Raw genomic sequence first — 27159 nt, 5'->3', positions numbered from 1 at the left:
ATGATTGTGCAGCAGCAGTGCCTCAGTTCTGCCATGAGGACAGGGACAGGTGAATTACAGTGTGGCCAAACAGGGCAGAGAAAGTGCCTGCCCAGATTATGTAAGGCTTTAGAAGGAGAGATTCTAGAGGGAAGGCAGGGGTTAAGGAGGGCAACATGCCCCCTGTTTAGTCACTCTGTTACTAGTGAAGTGTTACTTCTCACTGTCTTCCTTGCAGCCACAGACTGACACATTCTTGCTAATTTACAACTGCCTGCTGATACTTTAATTAAAATCCCACAGGCTTGTCTGGATTTTGCTGGTTTTCCTTCAACAGCATTAATAAAATAGCCTACACTTTTTGCAAGCACTTCCCTTCAAACTTCCCACTCCTTCCAAGCACTGTTCTGGTTTGAGGAGTAAGCAAACCCCAAACCCTAAACCACTCTAGCCTTCATGCACATCAGTCCATGAAGCAGCAGTGAACACAGAAAAGGCAGCCTGGCTCAAACCTGAATGGGTTATGGGTTTCTTTTGTTTCTAGAGTTGTGAGCATGCATTTGGGTGTCTGTGAAGCAGCAGGCAGTATAGAATCACAGAATTGTTAGGGTTGGAAAGGACCCCAAGGATCAGCCAGTTCCAGCCCCCCTGCCATGGCCAGGGACACCTCACACTACAGCAGGTTGCTCACAGCCACATCCAGCCTGGCCTTCAAAATCTCCAGGGATGAGGCTTCCACCACCTCCCTGGGCAACCTGTGCCAGTCTCTCACCACCCCCATGGTGAAGAACTTCTTCCTAACATCTGTTCCCCCCAGTCCTATCACTCCCTGACACCCTCAAAAGTCCCTCCCCAGCTTTCTTGTAGCCCCCTTCAGATACTGGAAGGCCACAAGAAGTTCTCCTTGGAGCCTTCTCTTTTCCAGACTGAACAGCCCCAACTCCCTCAAGTCTGTCCTCATAGCAGAGCAGCTCCAGCCCTCTGCTCAACCTCATGGCCCTTCTCTGGACACCTTCCAGCACCTCCAGATCCTTCCTGTAGTAGAGGCTCCAGGACTGCACACAGTGCTCCAGGTGTGGTCTCAGCAGAGCAGAGTAGAGGGGGAGAATCACTTCCCTCGACCTGCTGGCTATGCTTCTCTTGATGAAGCCGAGGATGTGATTGGCTTTCTGGGCTGCAAGTGCACAACTGAGACTCAAACACCAAGGCAGGCACCAAAAGTCCTTGCCACAGCAGATAGCAGTCACCTGAATGCAAAGTTACCTTTAGGAGCTACCTCCAGCCTACCAAGTGAATTATCTTGACAAATGACTCAAGATAAGATTTACCTTTCTGCACTCACTCTAGAGAAGCTGGAAGGCTTCAAGCACCACAGCACAGGTTTAGACTTTATAGTTATAAACAAGAAGTTAATTCTGACTTTGGTTGAACAGTCAACACAAGGACTGTTTGTGCACTTGACAAAACCAGAAACAGTACATTACTGAAGTAAAAGGGACAGAGAAAGAGCAATTCTGCTGCTGAAGCTGTAGGGACAATATTAAGAACTCAGATCAAGGGTCCTGTAGTTTGCAAGATCCAAACTACAGCATCTGTAGTATTTCAGCTCTTCACTATGAGGGAAGTAGTGAAGGCCCAATCCCTGGAAGCACTGAAGATCAAGCTGGGACTCTGAGCTTCATGATCTAGCTAAAGATGCTCCTGCTCACTGCAGGGAGGTTGGACTACATGGCCTTGCAAAGTCCCTTACAACTCAATGCAGTCTACGATTCTATGCACATCAGGTGCCAAAATGCAAGCACATGGAACCTAACCTGCCATAGAGCAGGGATCCAGAGATCCCAGACCCACCATGACCCTTGGGGGCTGTTTGATGGATTTGTCCAATACCTCAGAAAGAAGCTCACTTTAAAACACTTAGGAAAAAGTCAAACATCTTAAAGGATGCCCTGGGGCAGTCTCATCCAGTTTGCATTTGGTGAAACTATTTTCAAAGGAGAAAGACTTCACATGCCTCTGACTTCCCAGCACAATGAATGGCACTCTGGCCCTGAACAGTTTGCCACTGCTGAGAGAAAGAAAAACTGTTCCTGCAGGAGCTGCTGGGCCAAGTAGTCACTCCCAAGTGCTTCAGGGTCCCTCAGGCCCCTTGGAGGAAAGCTCAGAACAATCTAGAAATTGTCCAATTAGACAAGTTCAAAGGTCCATTTTATGAATGAGTTAACAAGAAAAGCAGAGCTGCCAAAAAGGGCTGTCCAGTCAACTTGGGGCATTTCTATTGTGCCTAGCATGGCTCTAGCTGGGGCTGCTCCCTCCTTCCTCTGTCAAGCTGACATTCCCAGCCAGCCCGCTAAAAACAGTATCTGCAGGACTAGCAAACACAGAATCACAGAATCTAGGGGTTGGAAGGGACCTCTGCAGATCACTGAGTCCAATCCCCCTGCCAATGCAGGGTCACCTGCACAACACAGCAGCATGTGTTTTAGTTGGGAAACAGAGCAACAGCATTTGAAAAAGGGGCACCCACCCCTTGCTCCAGTGGCAACTACAAAGCCAGCCCTGGGCTGACATCAACACAGCCTTTACTTGTCTGTCAACATCTTTCCTATCAACAAGAGAAGGGAGTTTTTACAAGGGCTTGTAGTGATAGGACGAGAAGAAATGGATTGAAGCTTGAGAAGGGGAGACTGAGAGTGGAGATTAGGAAGAAATTCTTTACAGTGAAGGTGGTGAGACACTGGAACAGGTTGCCCACCTCCCTGGAGGTGTTCAAGGCCAGGCTGGATGAGGCCTTGAACAACCTGGGCCGGTGGGAGGTGTCCCTGCCTATGGTGGGGCTTTGGAGCTAGATGATCTTCAAGGTCCTTCCCAACCTAAACCATTCTATCAGTTGATGAATCTATGAACACCAAGGCAAACACTGTGTTTTGAAATCCATGCTGGAAAGGGTAAGAGTGAGTAAGTATTTTCAAGGGGCAAAACAGAACTTGGACAATGGCTCCATGTTTTGTATGCCAGCCACACAAAAACCTAATGCTAAACTTCTTTAGAAGTATTTATTTGTACAGATTCCATCTGAAATTACAGCTAAGCTTCACTAGCTTCAATGACATTAAATGGCCACAGCTCATTTTAATACCTAATGAGTTCATTGCTGTATTTTCAAGCATATAATTAGCATTCAGCAACCAAGCTATTGTTTTGTGTGCCTGGAAGAAGCAGAAGCAGCCTTCAGGAGGAACTTAACTACCTGTGAGCAACAGAGCTTAACACAGCACAGGAGTACCTATCAAGATCTGATAACAAATGAGAAGCATGCAGAAGGTTAGAGCAAGGTGGTTTCATCAATTCCAGGAACTACTTAGCAGAATCAAAACAGCACTTCAGTACTCCAAAGTATTTAAGCACTGAGACTGAACATTGCCCAGTTAAAATGTCAGCTAAAGCCACTTGATCCCATCTTGAGGGCCACAAATGTACTTTCTTTCACATTCTAGGTGTTCAGCTGGAAAACCTCCTTCACAGCCTGACCCTTCCCTTACACCAGCTCACCACTTAGAATAGAGTAGAATAAACCAGGTTGGAAGAGACCTTCAAGATCATCGTGTCCAACCTATCACCCAACACCACCTAATCAACTAACCCATGCAACCAAGCACCCTGTCAAGTCTCCTCCTGAACACCTCCAGTGATGGTGACTCCACCACATCCCTGGGCAGCCCATTCCAAGGGGCAATCACTCTCTCTGTGTAAAACTTCCTTTTGACCCCCAGCCTCAACCTCCCCTGGCGCAGCCTGAGACTGTGTCCTGGTGCTGGCTGCCTGGGAGAAGAGACCAACCTCTGCCTGTCTACAACCCCCCTTCAGATAGTTGTGGACAGCAATAAGGTCACCCTTGAGTCTCCTCTTCTCCAGGCTGAGCAGCCCCAGCTCCCTCAGCCTCTCCTCACAGGGCTGTGTTCCAAACCCCTCACCAACTTCGTTGCTCTTCTCTGGACTTGTTCCAGCAAGTCAACCTCCTTCCTAAACTGAGGGGCCCAGAGCTGGACACAGGACTCGAGGTGTGGCCTAACCAGTGCAGTGTACAGGGGCACAATGACCTCCCTGCTCCTGCTGGCCACACTGTTCTTGATGCAGGCTAGCATGCCATTGGCCCTCTTGGCTGCCTGGGCACACTGCTGGCTCATGTTCAGCCTGCCATCAACCAGCACCCCCAGGTCCCTCTCTGCCTGACTGCTCTCTAGCCACTCTGACCCCAGCCTGTAGCACTGCATGGGGTTGTTGTGGCCAACGTGCAGCACCTGGCACTTGGATGTGTTCAATCTCCTGCCCTTGGACTCTGCCCATCTGTCCAGCCTGTCAAGGTCTCTCTGCAGAGCCTCTCTACCCTCCAGCAGATCAACTCCTGCCCCCAGCTTGGTGTTGTCAGCAAATTTACTGATGATGGACTCAATGCCCTCACCCAGATCATCAATGAAGATGTTAAAGAGGATGGGGCCCAGCACTGATCCCTGGGGGACTCCACTAGTGCCTGGCTGCCAGCTGGCTGTGGCACCATTCACCACCACTCTCTGGGCTCAGCATCCAGCCAGTTCCTAACCCATCGCAGTGTGCTCCCGTCCAAGCCACTTCTTTAGTTATCCAAATTCACAGTATCATAGAATCAGTCAGGGTTGGAAGGGACCACAAGGATCAGCTTGTTCCAACCCCCCTGCCAAGGGCAGGGACACCCCACACTACATCAGGCTGCCCAGAGCCTCATCCAGCCTGGGCTTAAACACCTCCAGGGACGGGGCCTCGACCACCTCCCTGGACAAACCATTCAACACAGGCCAAAAGGCATCACAGGACAGCAGATTTTTAAAGGACCATCGGAAGGAAAAGAAAATAGATGGTTCTTGACTCTCTTGTGCCTCTAAATTGATCATTTCAGTGAGACTTTACAGAAGCTGCATCAGAGCACCCAAGAGTGCAATGAAAAGGCAGATGGAGGTGCACAGAAACCTCCTAAACCAGCTTTGTCCTCCCACGAAATGCTTGGGCAACACTACCATAAATCCAGCTCCTTGTAGTAGGAACTGCAAGACAGTAAGATACAAAACCACAACAGGGTCAAAGAATGTCTTACCTCCACTGCTAGGCACTCCATTTTAGTATCTTCATTAACCAGTCTTCCAGTTCTTCACTACTGCTGTCAAAACCATCCTGTCTGAACTGAAAAACAAACACACACACACAAATGTTTTACTAATAGCATTCTCTTTAGAATATTTTAGTGCTCGTGGTCTTCAGTTTCTTTTCCTGGGTCCCAGCAACAGCCCCTGCCTTCTACAATCCTAGAATGGCTTAGTTTGGAAGGGACCTGAAAGATCATCTAATCCAACCTCCCTGCTGTGGGCAGGGATGCCTCTCAACTAGACTCAGCTGCTCAAAGCCTCATGCAACCTGGCCTTGAACACCCCCAGGCAGGACACATCCACAGCCTCCCCAGGTAGCCTATTCCAGAGTCTCATCATCCACATACTGAAGAACTTCTTCCTCAAATCCAGTCTAACCCTGCTCTCCCTCAGCTTCAAACCATTCCCCCTTGTCCTACTGCCACCCTTATGAAAAGCCCTTCCCCAGCCTTCCTGTAGTACCCCTTCAGGTATTGGAAGGCAGCTCCAAACTCCGCCCAGAGCCTTCTCTTCTCCAGCCTTAACACCCTCAGCACCCTCAGCCTATCCTCATAGCAGAAGTGCTGCAGCCCTTGGATCATCTTTGTGTGCCCTCAGTTCCTGCACTGCAACTTTCGGCTTTCTCCAAGTGCCTGATGCCTGCTTTTGCAAAATGAAGTTTAAGAACAACACTGATTTGTGACAAGATGAGAGGGAACAGATTGAAACTTGAGGAGGGCAGATTTAGACTGGAGGTTAGGAAGAAACTCTTGACAGTGAGGGTGGGGAGACGCTGGAACAGGTTGCTCAGGGACGATGTAGATGCCCTCTCCCTGGAGGTGTTCAAGGCCAGGTTGGATGAGGCCTTGAGCAACCAGGGGTGGTGGGAGGTGTCCCTACCCATGGCAGAGAGATTTGAACTAGATGCTCTTCAAGGGCGCTTCCAACCCAACCCATTCTGTGACTCTCATGAAGTCCATGCTCTGGCAAAGCTGTGTCATGGGTTGAGTTGGATCTGCTGATGAACCAACCAGGAGAGCTGGCAACCCAACTATCACTGTCTCCACTAAGGGATTCTAAAATCCAGCTCCCAGAGGACTTGGGTCCACCCCCACCCACCCACCAGCCTCCATGATCCCCATCCAGTGGGACTCTCAGCTCGTCAGCAGCAATGCAGTGATGAGGAGGTAGGAGGATATTCTGGCCTGAGTCATCAAATACAGCTCATGCCCCCACGCAGTCCTACATAGCTCTCAGGGAGAAAACTCACAGGAACAGGTCAGATGAAACCCTCCTAGTAAATCCTGTGTCCCCTCTCCTTTGAGGACAAAATTCAAGGGAGGGCCTTAAAGCCAAGAACCCACTTTCTCAGAGCAAATATCCTAAGTAGGTCAATACCACCTCACATTCTGAAGCTCTCCTTGAAGCTCCTGCTAAAGCACTACCTCAGAACTGCCTGTTCAGATTCAGTCCCTTGTGGTTTTTAAACCATTAGGGCATTAAAATAAAAGCCCTACACAAAATAACTCAAGTCTCCCTTTTGTCTGACAACCATTAGATCTCAGACACAAACAAATGAGAAGACTTAGTTATCCCTTCTTTAGAGGAACTTAGTGTCTTCTACAGACATTAAATCTGCCACAGCTTCTGCAGGCAAGTCAGGAAAGAAACTGGTTTTGCCTTAGCTTTGAAGAGATGAAAACAGAACAAGTGAAGAAAGGAAAAAAAAGACATTATCTGGCATTAAAAAAAAATGTGATGTGTGACACTGCAAATTATTAATCACAGGCTAGCCTGGGCTGGAACAGACCTTAGAGACCAGCTACTCCGACCTCACCAACATGGGCAGGGACACCTCTCAACTACAGGCCTCATCCCTCCTGGCCCTGAACACCCCAAAGGTTGGAGGTATGCACAACCTCCCTGGGCAGCCTATTCCAGAGTCCCACCACCCTCATACTTCTTCCTAAGATCCAGTCTGAACCTGTTCTCCCTCAGCCTCAAACCATTCGCCCTTACCCTGTCTCTGCACACCATTACCAGAAGTCCCTCTGCAGCCTTCCTGCAAGATCCCTTCAGATACTGGAAGATATAAAGTCTGCTCAGTCTTCTCTAGGCTGAGCAACCCCAGGTGTCTCAGCCTCTCCCCGCAGGGGAGGTGTTCCAGCCCTCTGATCATCTTCATGGCCTCCTCTGAAGCCAGCATATGCTCACAGCAGAGGTCTTTTCAGCCCTTGGATCTCCTCTGGACTCACTCCAACAGCTCTGTGTCCTCCTCATGCTGGGGACAGCAGAACTGGAGGCAGTATTTGAGGTGAGGTCTCACCAGACTAGCGCAAAGGAGCAGAATCACCTGCCTTGACCTGCTGGCCACACTCCCTTTGATGCAGCCCAGCACACAATTTGCCTTCTGGGCTGCATGAGGGCACTGCTGGTTCATGTTGAGCTTCTCAACCAAAACCCCCAAGTCCCTTTCTTCAGGGCTGCTCTCAACCCACTCTGCACCCAGCCTGGATTTGTGCCTGGGGCTGGCCCGACCCAGGTGCAGGACCTTGCAGTGTGACTTGTTGAAAGTCATGCAGCTGGCACTGGCTCACTTCTCAAGCCTGTCAAGATGCTTCTGGATGGCAGCCCTTCCCTCAAATAACTCCTTGTACAATCCCAACACCACAAAGCCCCACCAAGTGGCACCAACACCGATTCCATTTGTTTACCATACAGCCTGGGTCATTCCAGCTTCCTTTGAAAAAAAAGACTAAGCTCTTTTTGAGCAGAGAGAAGAGATACAAAATCCTGAGTAATTGAACTTGATCCAGCCTTAGAGTTAATACTTTGTATCTGCTGGAAGACAAAAACAAAAGCAGAGAATCCTGCAAATAAAAGTACAACAAAATGTTTGGTTTCCTCTGTGGTTTTTTCCCCCCTAGCTGCTCATTTAACACAGTCCTTAGGTCATTTTGTTTCCCCTTCTAATTTTCTGGAGGAGCTTTGTACACCTCCATCCCCAACCTTTTTCCCCTTGTCCCCTTCTCCTTTATGCTCAAGGGATCCAGCAGCTGCCAATGCAAATTCAGCCACCATCTATCTCTGTGCTGATGACTCACAGGTTTGTCCCCCTACCTGAGAACTATCTTCCAAGTCCAATTTTAGCTGTTTCTTGGACACAGCCTTCAGTTGAAACTCAGTGTGGTGAAAACAGAGCTCTTGACCTGATCTGCAAGGCAGCTTCTAATACCTGCTTCCTGGGAGTGCATGACAGCACAGCCTGACTGTAAACCTAGCCTTTGGCAAGCCCATGTACAAGACCTGCCAAATTCATCTGCCTGGGATTAGAAATATGTTCTATCCAGACAGCCAAAACTCATCCAAGTCAATATCCTCTTTTGTTTTAATCATTGTGAGGCTGGGGGAGAGGGGGTGGGGGGGAAGCATAATTCACTGGATGTGTTAATTCAGCAAAGAGTCAGCCTTTTATTTTGACCACTTCACCTCTCTTTGCATCTCCTGCAGAGAGAGCCTGAACTACTGCATCCATCAATCACAGCCCTCTTGCACTCCTTTAAAATGCCTTCTGCAGCTGTGCAGCAGCACCTGGTGTCACAGTGCTTTGGGTGAAGACTTGAGCTTCCCAGCACTACAACCAAAGCCTGGTTCTCTGTACTTGAAAAGGTGAGGGTGTAGAAAACAAAGGCTGATTGACTTTTGGATGGCACAATCATCATGTTGGAAAACAAGGAAACAAACAGAAAACACTGACCCTTAAGTGGAGGTATCTAGAGGGGTACAAGTGGGGCCAAAAGATCCTTGGGGTGCCTTCCAACCTGGCATTCTGTGATTCATTATCACAGTTTTAAAGACAACCTGACTATCACTTAGAAAAAGACAGCAGAATAGGCTGCCTAACAGAATCACAGAAAACATATGGTTGGTAGTGACCTCCAAGCTCATGAAGTCCAACCCTTGACCCAGCGCTGAAGGGTCAACACTAAACCACATCCCTAAGCACCAGGCCCACAGGCTGCTTAAACACCCCCAGTGATAGTGACTCCAGCACTGCCCTGGGCAGACCATTCCGATGTCTGAGAACCCTCTCTGGGAAGAAGTATTTCCCAGCATCCAGCCTGAACCTCCCCTGCTGCAGCTTGGAACCATTTCCTCTGTCCCTTGCCACCAAAGAGCAGAGGCTGCCCCCTCCTCACTCCAACCTGCCTTCAGGGAGCTGCACAGAGCAGTGAGATCACCCCTCAGCCTCCTCCAGCCTGAACACCCCCAGCTCCCTCAGACTCTCCTCACAGCCCAGGTGCTCCAGGCCCTTCTCCAGCCTTGCTGCCCTTCTCTGGCCATGCTCCAGCACCTCGATGTCCTTCCTACAGCAAGGGCCCCAGAACTGAACACAGTACTGGAGGTGTGGCCTCACCAGGGCTGTGCACAGGGGGATGACCACCTCCCAGTTCCTGCTGGCCACCCTGTTTCTGATACAAGCCAGGATGCTGTTGGCTTTCTTGGCCACCTGAGGCTCAGGATTTATTCAATATATTCTTTTGAAAAGCCTCCCAGTCAGAAATAATTCTATCAAGGTAAACAACCACAGCTACTGAAATACAGCCTTTAAAAAATGACCTAATTTCAGGGCTCAGGGCAAAACTCAACTATTAGTTTTCTTCTTGGCTGCTTCTCTAAGCCTAGATGACTTGCCAGCCACTGCAAGGTTTGATTCACCATTTCTAACACAGCTAATGTGAGATAGCTATGACATTTTAACAGGCTAGATAAACAACCAGCTTCATCAAGCATTAAAATTCAAATTTGCCTACATTTTTGGCTTTAAATTTAGCACCAGTATCTTGGCCCACTATGCAGCACACTGATAAAAACACCACACTCACTACTTTGAGCTGACAACTTGATTATTCCCACTGAGGATGGCAGTCATTAATATGTTGCATTTATTTCTTTTCTTCCCCCCTATTAATAGATTATGGATGTGATACAGTAATTCATCTTGAACAGTTATTAGGCTTATTCCCTTCTCCCCTAGCATTGGTCTTTGTCTGCTCTGACAAATGACATGTCACTTCCAAGCTGCCTCATTAAAAAGTTTAACATGAAAAGTTCTGTGAGCAGCACAGTTGTAAGTCTGCTTCCCAAGTGCTATGTCCTCTTCCCTCCACCATGGCAACCCCTAACCTTTCATGGCCCCTAGACTAGGCACAAGATCATGTATGCCACAGGCACAATGAGGATTCATCTACAGCACCCAGCCAGCTGCTGCCAAACAGACCCCACAGGCTTGATCACTGCTCCCAGTTTGGACACTGGCTTCAGTGTCTTCTTTCCACAGCCACTAATCGCCACTGAACACAAATACTTCATCACACAATTATAGACTCACAGAATGGTTTGGGTTGGAAGGGACCTCCAAAAGTCATCTATAGTCCAAACCTGCCGCAGTCAGCAGGGACATTCCCAACCAGATGAGGTTGCCTCAGAGCCCTGTCCAGCCTCACCTTGAATATCTCCAGGGATGGAGCCTCAACCACCTCCCTGGGCAACCTGTTGCAGTGTTCCACCACCCTCATGGTGCAGAACCTGTTCCTCACATCCAATCTACATCTGCTTTTCTCCAGTTTGAAGCCATTGCTCATTGTCCTGTCACTGCAGGCCTTTGCACACAGTCCCTCTGCAGCCTTTGTGTAGCCCCCTTGAGGTACAGGAAGGTTGTTATTAGGTCTCTCCAAAGCCTTCTCTTCTCCAGGCTGAACAATTCCAGCTCCCTCAGCCTGTCCTTGGAGCAGTGGTGTTCTGATCATCTTTGTGGCCTTCCTGGGGACCTGCTCCACCAGGTCTATGCCCTTTCTGTGTTGAGAGCTCTCTAAAAAAGTTAAAACCTCCCTTCTCCACTCCATGAGCAGCAGTTTCAGCAGCAATTTGCTTTATTTGTCTTTTGCAAGAGTTCTCCTCAAAACAAACCCACATTTCAGAAGTTATGCTTAAAAGGTTATGAAACAACTGGCACAAATTTGACTGCCTCTGAGTCTGACTTAGCAAAATGCAACATTCAGCAGTGAAGCAGGGGCAGTTCAGGACATGTGCTACCAGCTCTTTGCCCCAGTTTGTTCCTGTGTACCAGCTCAGTGAGAGAAAATGAACCAAATACTACAACTCTCATGCTAAGATCCAAGGAGGGTGGACAATGTAAATCATCAATTTAGTTATCCACTCACCATCAGGCTGCCCAGAAGGCCAGCCATGTCCTGAGATGCATCCAAGGAAGTGTGTCCACCAGGAGAGAGAGGTGATTCTGCTCCTATTCTCTGCTGACATGAGATCCCACTTGCAGTACTGTGTCCAGTTCTGGTGCCCCCTGTGTAAGAGGGGCTTGAAACTGCTAGAGCAGATCCAGAGGAGGCCACAAAGATGATCAGAGGGCTATGGGGACAGGCATTGACATTTACAGTTTTTCAGCCTGGAGAAGAGAAGGCTCTGGGAAGACCTGAGAACAGCGTTCCAGTACCTGAAGGGGACCTACATGAAAGCCAGGAAGGGACTTCTTACAAGGGCTTGGAGTGACAGGATGAGAGGGAATGGACTGAAGCTGAAGGAGGGCAGATTTACATTGCAGATAAGGAAGAAATTCTTGACAGTAAGGGTGGTGACACACTGGAACAGGTTGCTCAGGGAGGCTGTGGATGCCCTTTCCCTGGAGGTCTTCAAGGCCAGGTTGGATGAGGCCTTGAGCAACCTGTGCTAATGGAAAGTGTCCCTACCCATGGCAAGGAGGTTAGAACTAGATGATCTTCGAGGTCCCTTCCACCCTAAACCATTCCATGAAAAAAATTATTTTGCTCAGCCTAAGCAAATAGGTTCCTCACAAAATGTGAAGGGTTTCTTTAAGGTACTTCAAGAGGGGATTGGACATGGCACTCAGTGCCATGGTCTAGTCATGAGGTCTGTGTTGATAGGTTGGACTCGATGATCCTCGAGGTCTCTTCCAACCATAGTTATACTGTGATACTTAACACACACTTCATTCTCCTACTTATACAAAAGATGAAAGCAGTGTCTCCTTGAATCTCATGTACTAAGGACTACCATTAGCTGAAGAATAGGTCTCACATGGATGAATGAATTGGGCATTAAAACATCTGCTGTGACTGTTAAAGTCATTACTCTGCCATGTTTTATGAACCACAAGAGCATCCAAGAGAAAGTTATTTCCATTCCCATCTCAAACTTATTGTTACACAACCAATAAAGCTTTGATTTCAAGAGAAATGGAAAATAAACCTAACCATGGATTATTTTTAAGAGGTAATCATTCCATACTACTGTCCCCTGTAAATAAAACAGGGCACAACTTACAGAGTTGACTTTTCGTTCCAATATCTGCTCTGAGGTCAAGGTGGTAAATACAGCTTAGTTTTGACAGGTTTGCTTTGTGTTGGAAGGCTTTATGCCTTACAGTAACCTATTTCCCCCCACAGCAGGCATTAAGTCAGAGCAAGTGATATGTTGTGAACTGTTATGAACTTAAGAAATGGGATAGTTGATAGTTTGCCTGCCTGATCGAAGTTACATTAGGAGATAATCTGGTGGTAAACCTGATCTGGGCTCAGTGGTCACAAACCCACTTCCTCAGTAGTTTCTACACTACTATCTCTGGTGGTAGGCTGCATGTGCAACATGGAAAAGGTGCACTAAGGCTTTCACACAAATGGGAGTCATGTATCACAGTACCACAACATTCTCAGGGGCAACACACCTTTAACAGATGCTTATACACAGGGAGGCAGTGGAGTCACCATCCCTGGAGGTGCTCAAGAGGGGACTGAATGTGGCACTTGGTGCCATGGTTTTGTTATACATGAGGTGTTGGGTGATAAGTTGGACTTGATGATCTTTGAGGTCTTTTCCAACCTTATTGAGTCTAAATCAGATGTTGGAAGGGACCTCAAGAGATCGAGTCCAACCCCCACTGCCAGAGCAGGATCACTTAGGGTAGCCTGCATAAGAATGCATCCAGGTGGGCGTTGAAAGTCTCCCAGAGAGGTAGACTCCACAACCTCTCTAGGCAGCCTGTTCCAGTGTTCTGTCACCCTCACTGCAAAGAGGTTTCTCCTCATGTTGAGGTGAAATGTTCTATGTTCAAGCTTGAACCTATTGTTCCTTATCACTCCACACCACCCTAAAGAGCTTGGCCCTCTCCACTTGACACCCACCCCTCAGATATTGATAGACATTGATCAGATCCCCTCTCAGCCTTCTCTTCTCCAGACTAAACAGCCCCAGGGCTCTCAGTCTCTCTTCATAGGGGAGATGCTCAAGTCCCCTAACCATCCTCATGGCTCTCTGTTGGATGTATCCAAGCCCATACTGATTCTCTAGATATGAGAGAAGTGGAAGACTTCCAGGGAGTCACCATCCCTGGAGGTGTTCAAAAAAGATGCAAGTGTGGCATTTCAGGACATGGTTTAGGGGTGTGGGGGGTGTTGGGTTAACTTGACAATCTTAGAGGTCTTTTCCAACCTTAATCATTCTATGATTCTTCTTTCAGCAGACAGAGCTGTTGCTGCAGTAGCAAAATAGAGTATGATGTGTAGAGCTCAAAGTGATCTAGCCAGGCCCTTCCACCCACTTACTTCCTCAACTTACTTCCAATTCATCTGTGAGAGACAACATTTGTTAATACATTGAGGCAGCCTTAGCTTGGATAGAGCACCAGAGAATGCTCTAAGTAATCAGGTCACACAGGAACACATCCAGGTGGGTTCTGAATGTCTCCAGAGGAGACATTTATGAGGACTTTATGACAGCCCAGGAGGTGCTCAATGCAGCATATATGCTGCAGGAAGGAATTTATGTCAGCAAGCACCAGGAGAAAAGAGCACATTACAATCTATCAGCAGCAAAGTCATTGAAGGATTTCCCTCTGCTACCTTTGGAGACCTGCTCCCCCCCACCCCAAACAGCTTTCTCTGCAATTGCACTGGCAGTTGTGGAGAGCAAAAAACAACCTACCACCATCAAAACAAACCTGTACAAGGATTTTGGGGTTACTTTGCAAGGTTTTGTTTGTTTGTTTACATTGTAACATTTCACCTATGCTGGAGAGTTCAGCGAACAGCTGCAACGATACACCTGAGAGAGTACACCAATATCAACAGCTAACCCTGAAGATGTAAGCAAGGACATGGTAAGAATTTAAGCCAACTTTGCCTCTGAACCTACAGGAAGTCTTCCACACCAGCAACAGCTTCAGGAGTTTCTGCCCCAGGTGCTCATTCCCATCTTCGCAGCATGAGTGGATCGCCCCCACAACACTGCCAACACAGTGCTCGTGGGACAGCATTTTAAAATGAATTAGTTACCATACTGGAATCATCTATTTTTGCAGAGCTTGAGCAGATCCCTTCCTTATCCTGTTTCAAAGCACAGAGCCACAAATAGCAGTGCCATCAGGAGGACAGGGAAGGGAAGGAGAACACAGCGGTTGCTCTGGCTAGCTGTCCCCACAGTGTGCCCATCTCCTTAAGCCACTGCCTTGGCACAGGAAAAGAAAGAGCTGAGCAAGAGAAACTGCCCATTCCTTAAGTAAAATACCCTCCATTCCTTCCTTAGATGCACTTGAAATGCTGAAAGAGGAAGGAGACAGCACTTCTCCCACCTAGGGAGGGCCACAGCCCCGGAGCACTAACACCAGCCCAGTCTAAGCTCTGTCCTGCTCACAGGCCTGGCTGCCCAGGGAGGCAGCAACTCACCTGGGACCTGCCCTGGCAACTTGAGTCAGGGCTGTTTCTTTCCCAAAGGAGGCACAGGAGACTGAAAACTGAGCAGCTTCCAGAGCTCTTTGTCCACACAGACCCTGAAGCATGCTCCTATTGGGTAACAGGAACAGTTTTTGCTGAGGAAGGGCTCTTCCACTCCTTGTCACGGAGTAAGCGAGACAGGGTCACCCTGGTCAGCAGAGCTTGCTCCAGCCCCATAGCCTGCAACCCTGACAGCACTGGCACTGCTTCCCTCCAAACTACAGTGCCAAAAGAAAAATTACTACTGAAGTCTCTATTAAACAGCTTGATCAAATTCCAGTTTTGCTTTTGTTTACTTTGCAGCTTGAAAACTTTCTGCCCCTCTTACCTTCCCCTTCCCTGCCTGGCATTTAACTGACAGAACAACAGTGATGTGTGAGAAGCCGCTAAAGCAACTGCCACCGACCTAAAATGGCATAGCTCTGCTTTCCAAATAACACATTCAAAACAAAACAAGTCTAATCATCATCTTCAGGAGCTTCAAGGGCTAGACTTGAAGGGCCCCCATCAAAATAAAGCAGGAAACTGATTTTTGAATTACCTCGAGTCTTTACCAATGCTATTAAAACAATTTTGGCCATGGTTTACATGAGAGAGCTTTTGAGGTTCTTTTCACTCCTTTTCTCCTACCATTTACTTGTCATATTTAGTCAGCAAGTCTTGTACTAACATTTCAGAGGTATTAAATTCCTTACATGCTGCTTTCACATTTGATACAATTAAAAGGTAAAATACCTATAAAATACAGCATAACATATGTGGGGAAGAAAGCCCAACAGCTACCCTGCAATAGCATAAGATGGTTTAGAATTGTACAATGATCTGGGCTGGAAGGGACCTCTAAAGGTCATCCAGTCAGCAGTGACATCACAGTATCACTAAGGATGAAGAGACCTCAAAGATCATTGAGTCCAACCTGTCACCCAAGACCTCATGACTAAACCATGGCACCAAGTGCCACATCCAATCCCCTCTTGAACGCCTCCAGGGATGGAGACTCCACCACCTCCCTGGACAGCACATTCCAATGATGAATGACTCTCTCGGTGAAGAACTTTCTCCTCACCTCAAGACTCAACTAAATCAGGTTGCCCAGAGTCCTGTTGAACCCCACCTCAAAAATCTCCAGAGATGGGGCCTCAAGCACCGCCCTGAGCCACCTGTTCTAGTCTCCATCTCCCCTCTTCCAGCTGAAAGCCATTCCCCTCATCTTGCCACTACAAGCCTTTGTATAAAGGGAGTACTTAATTTGTTTTCAACCAGGCCTTGTTCCTTCCTGCCCTGCCTGAGAAAAGCAAACTGGCAGCTGCCCATACTGACCAGCCAGGAAAATTCGTTTTCCCACCTAAACTCCATCAGCTTTTACACTTTTCACAAGCTAAAAGGACACTTATCAGAGCTCCTAGTCACCAACCCTACCTCACACCAAACATTTGTAGCACTGGCTGTCATTCAAGTTAATTTCCAAGTCACACAATGTACTTTTCATGGAATGGAATGGACCAGGTTGGATCTAATCAACTAAACCATACAACCAGGCACCCCATCAAGTCTCTTCCTAAACACCTCCAATGATGGTGATTCCACCACCTCCTCAGGCAGCCCATTCCAATGGGCAATCACTCTCTCTGTATAGAACTTCTTCCTAACATCCAACCTAAACCTCCCCTGGTGCAGCCTGAGACTGTGTCCTCTTGTTCTGGTGCTGCTTGCCTGGGAGAAAAGACCAACCCCCAACAGTCTACAACCCCCCCTTAAAGTAGTTGTAAACAGCAATAAGGTCACCCCTGAGTCTCCTCTTCTCCAGGCTAAGCAACCCCAGCTCCCTCAGCCTCTCCTCATAGGGCTGTGTTCCAAACCCCTCACCAACTTCTTTGCCCTTCTCTGGACACGCTCCAGCAAGTCAACCTCCTTCCTAAACTGAGGGGCCCAGAACTGGACACAGTACTCAAGAACTATCTTAAGAACATGCAAAGTAAAATTAGCAGCAGGTAAACCCCAATGGCTCAGAACTTCTTTTCCTGGTGAAGGTCTTGCTGCCAGGGTAGAAGTCCAGCCTGACAGAACGGCCACAAACTTGCAGATCCAAGCACTGACTTCCACCTTGTATTGACCTCCAATGTTACAACCTTTATTCTGTGTTGTGCCACAGGTAAAGCAGTAAAATCTATGTTTTTCTCCTCAGCGTTTTGGTACTTCAAATATCCTCCCTTGGCACATTTTGATCTGAATAATTTCTCTAAGGTGAAGGGGGTTTAAAAGTCAGAGGTGGATGAACCCATGGGCCCTGGAATTATCTGATAGCTGGTTGAATTTCAGAGTTGGCCCAGAAAATATTTTTCCCATTTATAGAAAGCTTGATGGGCCCCATAAATAGGCAGGCAAGCAATATATATACTGTAGTATAAAAGCACTAGATAAACAAACATCTCTACTACTAAAAGACAGCAGCATTAAATACAGTATCTAGATGGCATTTTTATACATGGAAATGGACAGGCATTATGCAGAAAACTCATCAAGTGACAACTGAACTGACAGCCTGGGAAGCAAGTACTGCCTCTTAGAATGATGCTTCTTAAACCTGCAGAAGAGCAAATACTATCACACTGCTCTTGGGAGCTTAAACAGAAAGAAGATAAAAAGATAAACTGCAAGCCACACTTGATACCTTAAAAAACAAATTAGTAAATCCCAAACCCCTGCTTACTAACTCCACCCCAAACCAAAATCTTCTCAAGCATACAGAGATTTCAATACATTTTATAGCTTAAAAAGCCTGGTAAGCTTATCTGGCTTCACATCCTGTACACAAGTGGTAATCTGTGTCATGATCACTAATAGGGATATCTTAAAGGTCTTTTCCAGCCTTAATGGTTCTGTGACAGATTCATGACATGACACCAGGTGAACAAGGCAGTGATTAGCATAAGGAGAGCTAGATCTGAAAAGCAAGCCAGCTTATGCTTTCAAAATGTCAGAAGTCAAGCATCAGGCTTCCTGCACCACTGATCACAGTATCACAGTATAACTAAGGTTGGAAAGGACCTCGAGGATCATCGAGTCCGACCTATCAACACAGACCCCATGACTAGACCATGGCACCAAGTGCCATGTCCAATCCCCTCTTGAACACCTCCGGGGATGGTGACTCCACCGCCTCCCTGGGCAGCACATTCCAATGACGAATGACTCGCTCGGTGAAGAACTTCCTCCTCACCTCGAGTCTAAACCTCCCCTGGCGCAGCTTGAGACTGTGTCCCCTTGTTCTGGTGCTGGGTGCCTGGGAGAAGAGACCAACCCCTTCCAGGCTACAACCACCTTTCAGGTAGTTGTAGAGGGCAATGAGGTCACCCCTGAGCCTCCTCTTCTCCAGGCTAAACAACCCCAGCTCCCTCAGCCTCTCCTCACAGGGCTGTGCTCAAGGCCTCTCCCCAGCCTTGTTGCCCTTCTCTGGACACCTTCAAGTGTCTCAATGTCCTTCTTAAACTGAGGGGCCCAGAACTGGACACAGGACTCAAGGTGTGGCCTAACCACTGCTGAGCACAGGGCACAATGACTTCCCTGCTCCTGATGGCCACACTATTCCTAATGCAGGCCAGGATGCCATTGGCCTTCTTGGCCACCTGGGCACACTGCTGGCTCATATTCAGGTGGCTGTCAATCAGTACCCCCAGGTCCCTCTCTGTTTGGCTGCTCTCCAGCCACTCTGATCCCAGTCTGTAGCTCTGCATGGGATTGCTGTGGCCAAAGTGCAGCACCCGGCACTTGAGAGTCATAGAATCAATAAGGTTGGAAAAGACCTCAGAGATCAAGTCCAACCTCTCACCCCACACCTCTTGGACTTGTTGAATGCCATCCTGTTGGACTCTGCCCATCTGTCCAGTCGGTCGAGGTCCCCCTGCAGAGCCTTTCTACCCTCTAACTGACCAACATCTGCGCCTGACTTGGTGTCATCTGCAAACTTGCTGATGACTGACTCAACCCCCTCATCCAGATCATCAATGAAGATGTTAAAGAGGACGGGGCCCAGCACTGATGAATGCTGTAGGCTCATTCTTCTTCATTCTGAGAAGCTGGGGATGTGGTGTGCAGAGGGTTTGTTTTAATAGCTGAGATCCAGCAAACTATTTGCAGAAATAGGTATCTGTAGTTCTGTAGGATGAGAGGTAACAAATGTGGAGCTTCTCCCTTGAAAAATCAGGACAGTAAGAAGCACATGCTTTCAACTCCCCTGTCATAAGCCATGCAATTCAAAAGTGAGGAATCTTTTCACTTGTTTTTAAGTCAGAAATATTGATAAGAGACTCCTTATCTTGTTCTTGCAAAATAGGAAGTTCAGGATTCTTAGCAGACCTGTGCTGAGGCGCTAGGACAAAAGCGAGTCGCTGGAGCTCGTTGCAGGGCCAGCAGCCAGCATTCTGGAATACACCAGAGCTGAGCCTGCAACAGAATTCCAGCTTGACAAGGATGCTCAAGAGTCCCTGCCGCTGCTGCACGCTTCAGCCCGAGACATCCCCAGCTGACACATCAATTAACTTTTTGCTCCCCCAGCTGATGCTTGGCTCTGTCATTGCACCGAGTTTCAGTGCAGCTCCTGTGTCGACTAAATTTCTTCAGGCATCCAAAGCTTCCGAAGAAAAACCTATTAAACAAAACAAGAAACTGAATCCGCCGAACCAGAAATAGAAGCCATGTCATTTCAATCTGCTTTAGCATTTTCAACTTCTTCTGCTTCTAAGTTGAACTCTGGGAGGTTTCATCCTGTTCCTCATTTCTGTTTCTCTGCCTGCTCTTTCCAAGAATAGTGCTGTCACTGATTTCCTGCTGGAAGTAAACAAAGTCTGCTCACCTGACTTCTCCCCAACCCTAAACTATGGTAACCTTATTTCCTCCCTTTCTGATTTCTTTTTCTCTTGCATACTCTTTGTTGTACACTCTTGTTACCACAAATGTTCCAGGTATTGTTCTTTGAGGAAGACAGCTCGTAGGACAGAAATACCAGCGACACCGCCACATTACCCACATACCAACTGCTTTTGCTAGAGAGGAACCACAGAATGTCAGAGGTTAGAAGGGACCCCCAGAGATCATCGACTCCCAAAGCCCACTGACAAACACAGGATGCCCTAGGGTAGTCTGCACAGGAATGCATCCTGACAGGTTTTGAAAGGCTCCAGAGAAGGAGAAGCCACAACCTCTCTGGGCAGCCTGTTCCAGTGTTCTGTCACACTCACCCTAAAGAAGTTTCTCCTCACCATGAGCTGAAACTTTTTATGTACAAGTTTGTATCCATTGTTCCTTGTCTTATTACTGTGCACAACCAAAACAAGCTTGGCCCCCTTCACTTGACACCCACCCCTCAGATACTGATAGACATTGATCAGATCCCCTCTCAGCCTTCTCTTCTCCAGACTAAACAGCCCCAGGGCTCTCAGTCTCTCCTCATAGGAGAGATGCTCAAGTCCCCTAATCATCTTCAAGGCTCTCCATTGGACTCTGTCCAGCAGTTCCCTGTCTCTCTTGAACTGGGGAGGCCAGAACTGCACACAGTATTGCAAGTGTCGTCTCACCAGGGCAGAACAGCAGAGGAAAAGAACCTCCCTAGCCCTGCTGGACACACTTCTTCTTGATAGACCCCAGGATCCCATTGGCCCTCCTGGCCACAAGAGAACATGGCTGTCCCATGCAGACCTTGCCGCCCACCAGAACGCATAAGTACTTAACTGCTCTCTTCACACTTCTACAGCGACATCAGCTTCTATGCACAACATTTCCTGAGGTGTATCTCCTGAATGAATGTGATCACAAAGTGCTTTGTGAAATGCTCGAGAAGGCCAAGAGCAGCAGATGCTTATCAAACGTAACGGCATGCGTCTTGCCATGCTGAAAAGGCAGAGTGAATGAATGCTGACAGAATGTAAAGACATAGTTTGCTGTTTTGCCTCGCTGTGGCAGAAAACCCACAGAAGTAGCATTTATTCTGAAGTGTAGTCTGATTGTAGTAAGCTCACAAGAAGTGGCTTTTGAGTGGCTTTAACCAAACTCAGTCTCTCGCTCCCGATTTAAAACAGCCAGATTGCGACTCAAAGGTTGAAGGACAGGCACCGCACTGAACATTGAAAGTTCCACCCAAACAGGGAGAAGGAAATGCATCAAAATTGAACACAGGAAGTTCCATGCAAACATGGAGATGGGAATTCATTCCTATGAAGGTGGTGGAGCACTGGCACAGGCTGTCCAGAGAGGTGGCAGAGTCTCCTTCTCTGGAACCATTCAGCACCTGCCTGGATGCTGCTCTGTGCAATCTGCTCTAGGTGAGCTTGCTCTGACAGGGGGGGTTGGACTAGATGATCTTTAAAGGCCTCTTCAAACCTTTATTGTTCTGGGTCTCTGTGTTCCCATATCCTACATATAAAGCCTTTAAAGGTTGCTATGTAAACAACCTTTCCATTTAAAAACAAAAAAAAAAAAACCACATTTTCCAAGCTTTTTCACTAGGAGAGGGCAAAAAAAAGCAACACAAGATTAAATCATTCATTCAAGAAACTTTGAAGTTACAGCCATAGTTTAACCAAAAGTAAAGAGAAATGTGCTGCTACTTCCCATGGAGACTTTATTTTGGCTACATGGCCGAAATGAGCTGATGGCCTGTCAGAAGCACCAGGCATCCAACAGCAGGCTGGGAAAACAAATATCCATCACCAGCAATTGCTGGTCAATATGCAGATGGTACTCATCTGTCCTGTCATGAAAACAATTAAAGCAGTAGTAAGACTGTATGCTTCCACACAGGGAGGAAAAGGAGAGGGAGGGAAACACCACACAGCTAAAAAAATGCAACTCTTCCATCCTGGTTAACAAGATTCTGCCAAGCCTACTCCATAGTCTGAGGGCTGAAGAAGAACAGAAGAGTTTTAAGACAGAAGACACAAAGTGTAATATGAATCATTTAGCAAGCTAGGGTGAGAAGGTCTGCACCAGCAACAACTTCAAACACTGAAACAAGGTCAACAGTAACAAGAATTCACAACCATTTACTGCAATCTCACACCGAGCTCCACCTTTGGCAGCAGTTTAACTTTTACATTTGCTGGGGACAGCACCCAGGCCAAAAGAGTCAGGCACCACCACACTCAGTAGTACATTAAAAAACACCTTTAGTCACCTGCCTCTGAGGTTGGTTCTCTTCAAAGAAATGGACTAACAGTACAAGTTTCAGAGGTCAGGCAGGGCTCCCATATCTCTACCTGCAGTAGCTCAGAAGCTTGCCACTCACACTAATCTGCCTCCTCCCCTCTGCCAGACTTTGCTTTCCTATCCATCTCCACAGCTAGCCAAAGGGCTGCAGCATAGATACTCCATCCTAATCACTTCCAGCACCCTCACAGAGACTGTTTCATGCTGAGAGTGAGATACTGACAGAAACATCCTGTCACAGGGTGATCACAAGGTCATAAAGCCACAACAATCAAGCCCCCAGAACTTGTCAAGAGTCTTCCTCAGTGGAGAACTGACTAGCAAAGTCAACAGGGAATGCTGGAGAGAGCCTACAGATCTTGACTTTCACGTGTCTCCCTGCCTGGGAATTGTTTCCCCCAATCCTTCCATGTGGGATAAAAATATAAAAGGCCCAGCTGTGGAAACCAAGCACTTCCAAAGGAAACATTCAAACCACAAAACTAGAGTGCCAGGCAGCAGTTGCACACCCACCACTGGGGCTTCAGAAGAGACACCGAAGTTTAACTCTGAAATGCGAGCAGAACTCAAAGTGTTACTTCTGAGGTTTTGTTGAACTCAGTCCACAACTAAACGCCACAGCAACGGAATTCCACTGAATCACCAAACGTGTTGGGCTGCCTGGCACAAAATTAGTATTGGTACATATTGTATCAGTCAGTCCTTGCAGTTTTCCAGGCTTTTATTTCACATGAGGGAAATTTAGCCATTCCCAAGTACAAGCTCGAATTCATACTGAAGGAAAGCCAAAGCACCGACTCATGCTGCTTACAGGGGAAGACACGAGAGGCAGGAAAACAAGTTGGTCCATCCAAGGAAAATGCTGACTCAGATTTAGAGCTGTGCTCTGACATACCAAAAGCAGGTACTCAGACTCTGACTAGTGCCACGGTCACATGGAAGAAACAGAGCAAGCTGATGATGATTGTGTGTTTCATTCATTTACAGTACTCCCAGAGATACAGCCAGAGACTGGATTACTGTTTGCTTCCTACGAAACAGTAGTGTTTGGTTCTAATGGGCAGTGAGTTGTTAAGCAGAATAATATAAAGGATACCTAAGTACTTAATTTGCTCTTCCACAAACCCAGAATGTCACACAGCTGTAGCAAATCAGGTGTGGACTGTGGCAATTAACCTCCAGTAAGGGCTAAACGGCTTTTTCACCTCTATGAATGTGTAAATAAATCCCCTTCCAGAGCAATAAAGAACACCCCAGCAGTGTTCCCTACTTGTTATCAACACAGCAAACTAAGAGGGGGTGCATGTGCCTTTTAGCTCGGGCTTTGCCCATGCATAAGCCAACATGAAGCCAGTTGTCTGGCTTCCTTCAAAAAACCAAGCAAAACCCAGTAAACCAAAACATTTAGTGCTACTTACTTGATAAAATGTAACACTTCAAACTGAAGTTTTTGTTCGCCTTTCAAACTGAAAAACCCATTGCAACCAGGAGAATGGGGAAGTGAGCTTAAACACTTCAGCACGGACACCTCTTTAGTTATATCACCATGACTGTACATCTTCCCAATTCTCATTGTTATATTCTGTTATGCTATGCAGTTTCCCTTCTAACTGATATGTCTGCAACATACAATCATTGAAGTTTTCAAATAAGTTCTATCGAAAAAAAACCCGCTTAAAATAAGAGAAGACTGAAAGGGAAGACTTTACACAAGGCAGAAAGGAGAGATGACTTCCACGAGTGTGCTTACTGATCAGGCAGTTAAGAGTCCTAGGGTTAATTCATCCCTGAAGATGTCCTACGGATGGTGGTAAGAGGAGTCAGGAGCATGCACCGAGCGTCTGCAGTGCCCTGCCGCAGGCACGGGAACGCTCTGCCAGCGTTTGGGAGCCCAGGCTCTGCCCTGCTCGGACGGGGCGAACAGAGAGCCCGGCCGGCCCCGCGGGGCGAGCGGGGAAGGGGGAACCGCCACTGCCGTCCTCCGCGCACCAGGAAATAGCTGGGAGCTATTCCTAGCGCTCGGCCAGCAACTTTCCACGGGGTTGGGGGGAGGGGGGGGGAAGGTATTGAAAATAAATAAAGAACCAAGCACAATTTCAAACGCTGAGAGAATCCGACTATTTCTCAGGAAGGCGAGGAGAGAGAAGGCAGTAACGCCTCCTCCTGCCCCAGCTCCTCGGAGGGTGCTGGGGGACTTTAACGGCGGGTACGAGCTGGACGTTATTTCTGACCTATTTTCGGTGCCGCCTCACCGCGATAAACAATCAACAGCGGTGGCCGAACGGTGCCTGGGCCGAAACTTCCCAGTCACCGGCAGCGGGGAAGGTGCGGGGGGAGAGGGGCCCGGAGGCACGGTCCAGTGTCCCCTGCCCCGCGGCAGAGGCGGCCGAGTCCCTCCGCCGCTCCCCCTCTCCACCCCCCCACCCCCCCCGGTCAAGCTAAGGAGAGGTTCTGGGACTTCTCCTGCCAGGGCTACCCTCAGTCAGCCCAGCACAAACAAGTCCCCCGCCCGCCATGCCCACAGCGGGCATAGGCCGGGCACCGAGGGGCATGTTTTAGTGCCCACCAGCCTCAGCCCTGCGGGAGGAGCTAGGGTATCCGGCGGGAGCCCGTCCCAGCCCGCCCCGCCGCTCCCCTCTCCCCGCAGTGTCCCGCGGCTCTCCCTCCCACCGCCCCGCGCCCCCTCGTCGCTCCCCCATACCGACCTGTGACACAAAGGAGTGCCCGCAGCTGCCCGCCGATCGCCCGCCGCCTCCTCGCCCGCGCTCCTCGCGGAGTCCAGGCCGCGGCAGCACCGGGATGGCGTAGCGCAGGCATCCGACGCCAGCGCCTGCTGCTCCCGCGGCGGCCCGTGCCGCCGGCGCCCGCTCTGCGCTGGGCGGGGAGGGGGAGGGAGCGCGGGTGGGGGGAGCCTTGGGACCCGGCCACGCCGGCCAAGCGCCGCTTCCTGCTCCCCGGCGCCGAGGGGCGGCGGGTGCCAGAGCCTGGCGGGTGCCGGAGCCTGGAAGCTGCCGCAGCCTCGCAGCTGCCGCCGGGGACTCTGCGCCCCGCGGCTAAGCGGAGGCTGACGGCGGCGAAGCCCGCGTTCGCCGCATCCTCGGCTTCTGCGCTGGGCTTTCCGTGCCGCCTCCGGCACCGAGTTGTCGCCCTCCCGGCTCCTGCGGCGGCTGCTGGCAGTTGGAGCCGCGGCTCGCCCCGCTCCTGCACCCGGCTCGGGATCGTGCTCCCCCTGCTGCCCCGCCGGGCCGGCCCACGGCTCGGGCTCCTCCTGCGGCTCCGCGGGGCCGAGCTGGGGCGGCCCCGGGCGGGCGGCAGCGAAGGGGAAAGGCCAGGAGTCCCCAGGGGGCGGTGGCTGGGACAGGCCAGGCCGGGTCACTTGCGAGCGGGACGTGACCCAGACCGGGCTTATCCCTGGCTATGCGCCAGCCGCGGCCCCGCGCCCCCCAGCCCCTTCCTGGCGCACGCTAGAAGGCGAGGGAGGCCTTCCTCCTTCCACTCTTAACCCTGGCTTGGGCACGGAGCCCCCCAGGCAGTAGCCGGAACAGCCCGCGGGGGAAAGGCGGCTCGGAGCTGGTGTGGAGGCTTTGGGGGGCAGCGCTGAGTTGTAGAGCACCTGCCTGGGTGCAGGGCTGGAGATAATGAGGGCTGACCCTTATGGGGGGAAGCATTAATTGCTGGGTTAAAGCTTTTTGGCAGCACGTGATCGCCAAATAGGAATAACTCAGCTGTAAGAGGCACTAATACAAGCGATAGTCTTTAGCAGTGAGAAGGAGCAGTGTTGGGTGCTACGGTCTCCTTAACAAGTGTGATGCGCAGCTTGAAAATTAGTTGGCTGACAGAACTACTTAAAGTAAAATGATCTGCTGTCTGGAAATAAAATCCTTTTCTCCCTCTGCCTGCCTGCATTTAAAAATAAATAAATAAAAACCTGGATGTGAAGGAAACTTGCTTAAGGATAGTACTTCAGACTCCCAATGTGGTCTCACCAACTGGAAGGCAAACCTAAGCCTGTAGTTGTTTTGCAGGAAAAGGAGCAACAAAGTATGTTTAAAGTGTAGGGAATCTTTCAGACCAGCCAGGTGGCTGGCAGTGCTAACTTTGATCTGTTAGTCTTTGGACAGGATTCCTTCAGAAGTTTCGTCACTGACTGATTTAGCATCCCGAAAATTCAGAGTGCAAAAGCAGGAAGCCCGGGTGGTGCTGGGTTGGGATGAGGTGCTGGGTTGGGATAAGAAGCTCATCTCTGGAACAGGCTGCCCAGGGGAGTTGTAGAGTCTCACTCTCTGGAGATATTTGAGACCCACCTGGGTGTATTCCAGCGTGATCTGCTCTAGGTGATCCTGTTCTGACAAGGGGGTTGGACTGCATGATCTTTTGAGGTCCCTGCCAGCCCCTAACATTCTGTGATCCCCTGATGTATCAAGACCAGCTGTGTGAGATGTCCTTGTGAGTTCTCAGCACCTGTTTCTGTAGAATCTGACTGAGATTCTGCAGGTCCCCGCTGGCAGAAACTTACTGCAAGGCTGATCTCATGGCTCTCTGGGAATTCAATTTTCATAAATCTCAGTTCAGGGGAGATTAATGATTCAAATGAAACTTGCATCTCATTTATCAGGACCATGCAGGCGCCTGAAGGCTTTATAGAAAGGCAGTTTTGAAAGCAGCAGTATTGATCCTCGAACCTGGGAACACACGGCTGTCCTCTCTGCCTTTTCTGCCCTCGCTTATTTCAGGATGGGCTTGAGGCAACTGCTTCATGGCCCTGTTGAGTCAGTTCTGACTCTACCAAACAAATACTGGAGCAGTTTGTGCATGGCTGCCAAAAGGACCCACCAGGCCTAAACACAGCATACCTCAAACTTCTCTCAGAACTACAAGATTTACACTAAAAGATGCTCAGCACCAGACAAGTGGCAAGAGCCTTGGAGAAGATGGTCTGGTTTCCAAACAGTCCAAAAGCCAGGCTGATAGTTTGGATTGACTTTGTATCTTTGCACAGGTAAATACTTGTCTGGCTT

At 48.9% G+C, this 27159-nt stretch overlaps 1 protein-coding gene across 3 annotated transcripts in view; it reads right to left on the bottom strand.

Annotated features, from left to right (window-relative positions):
- The window catches only part of FAM135A (family with sequence similarity 135 member A), a 110826-nt gene extending 85552 nt beyond the window's left edge, over positions 1-25274 (bottom strand). For all 3 annotated transcript variants that reach the window (XM_068153442.1, XM_068153443.1, XM_068153444.1), the window contains exons 1-2: positions 24847-25274; positions 5108-5193 (exon numbers count right to left, since the gene is read on the bottom strand). The gene's annotated coding sequence lies outside the window, so the exon portion shown is untranslated. The remainder of the gene's footprint in view (positions 1-5107; positions 5194-24846) is intronic.
- Positions 25275-27159: the final 1885 nt, after the last annotated feature.

Source organism: Melanerpes formicivorus, unplaced genomic scaffold (assembly GCF_026170545.1).
Source record: "Melanerpes formicivorus ecotype bairdi unplaced genomic scaffold, bMelFor1.0.p_v2 SCAF_26, whole genome shotgun sequence".
Classification (NCBI taxonomy): Eukaryota; Metazoa; Chordata; class Aves; order Piciformes; family Picidae; genus Melanerpes; species Melanerpes formicivorus.
The sequence above is the reverse complement of the archived record's forward strand: the minus strand, read 5'-3'. Positions and strand labels throughout refer to the sequence as shown.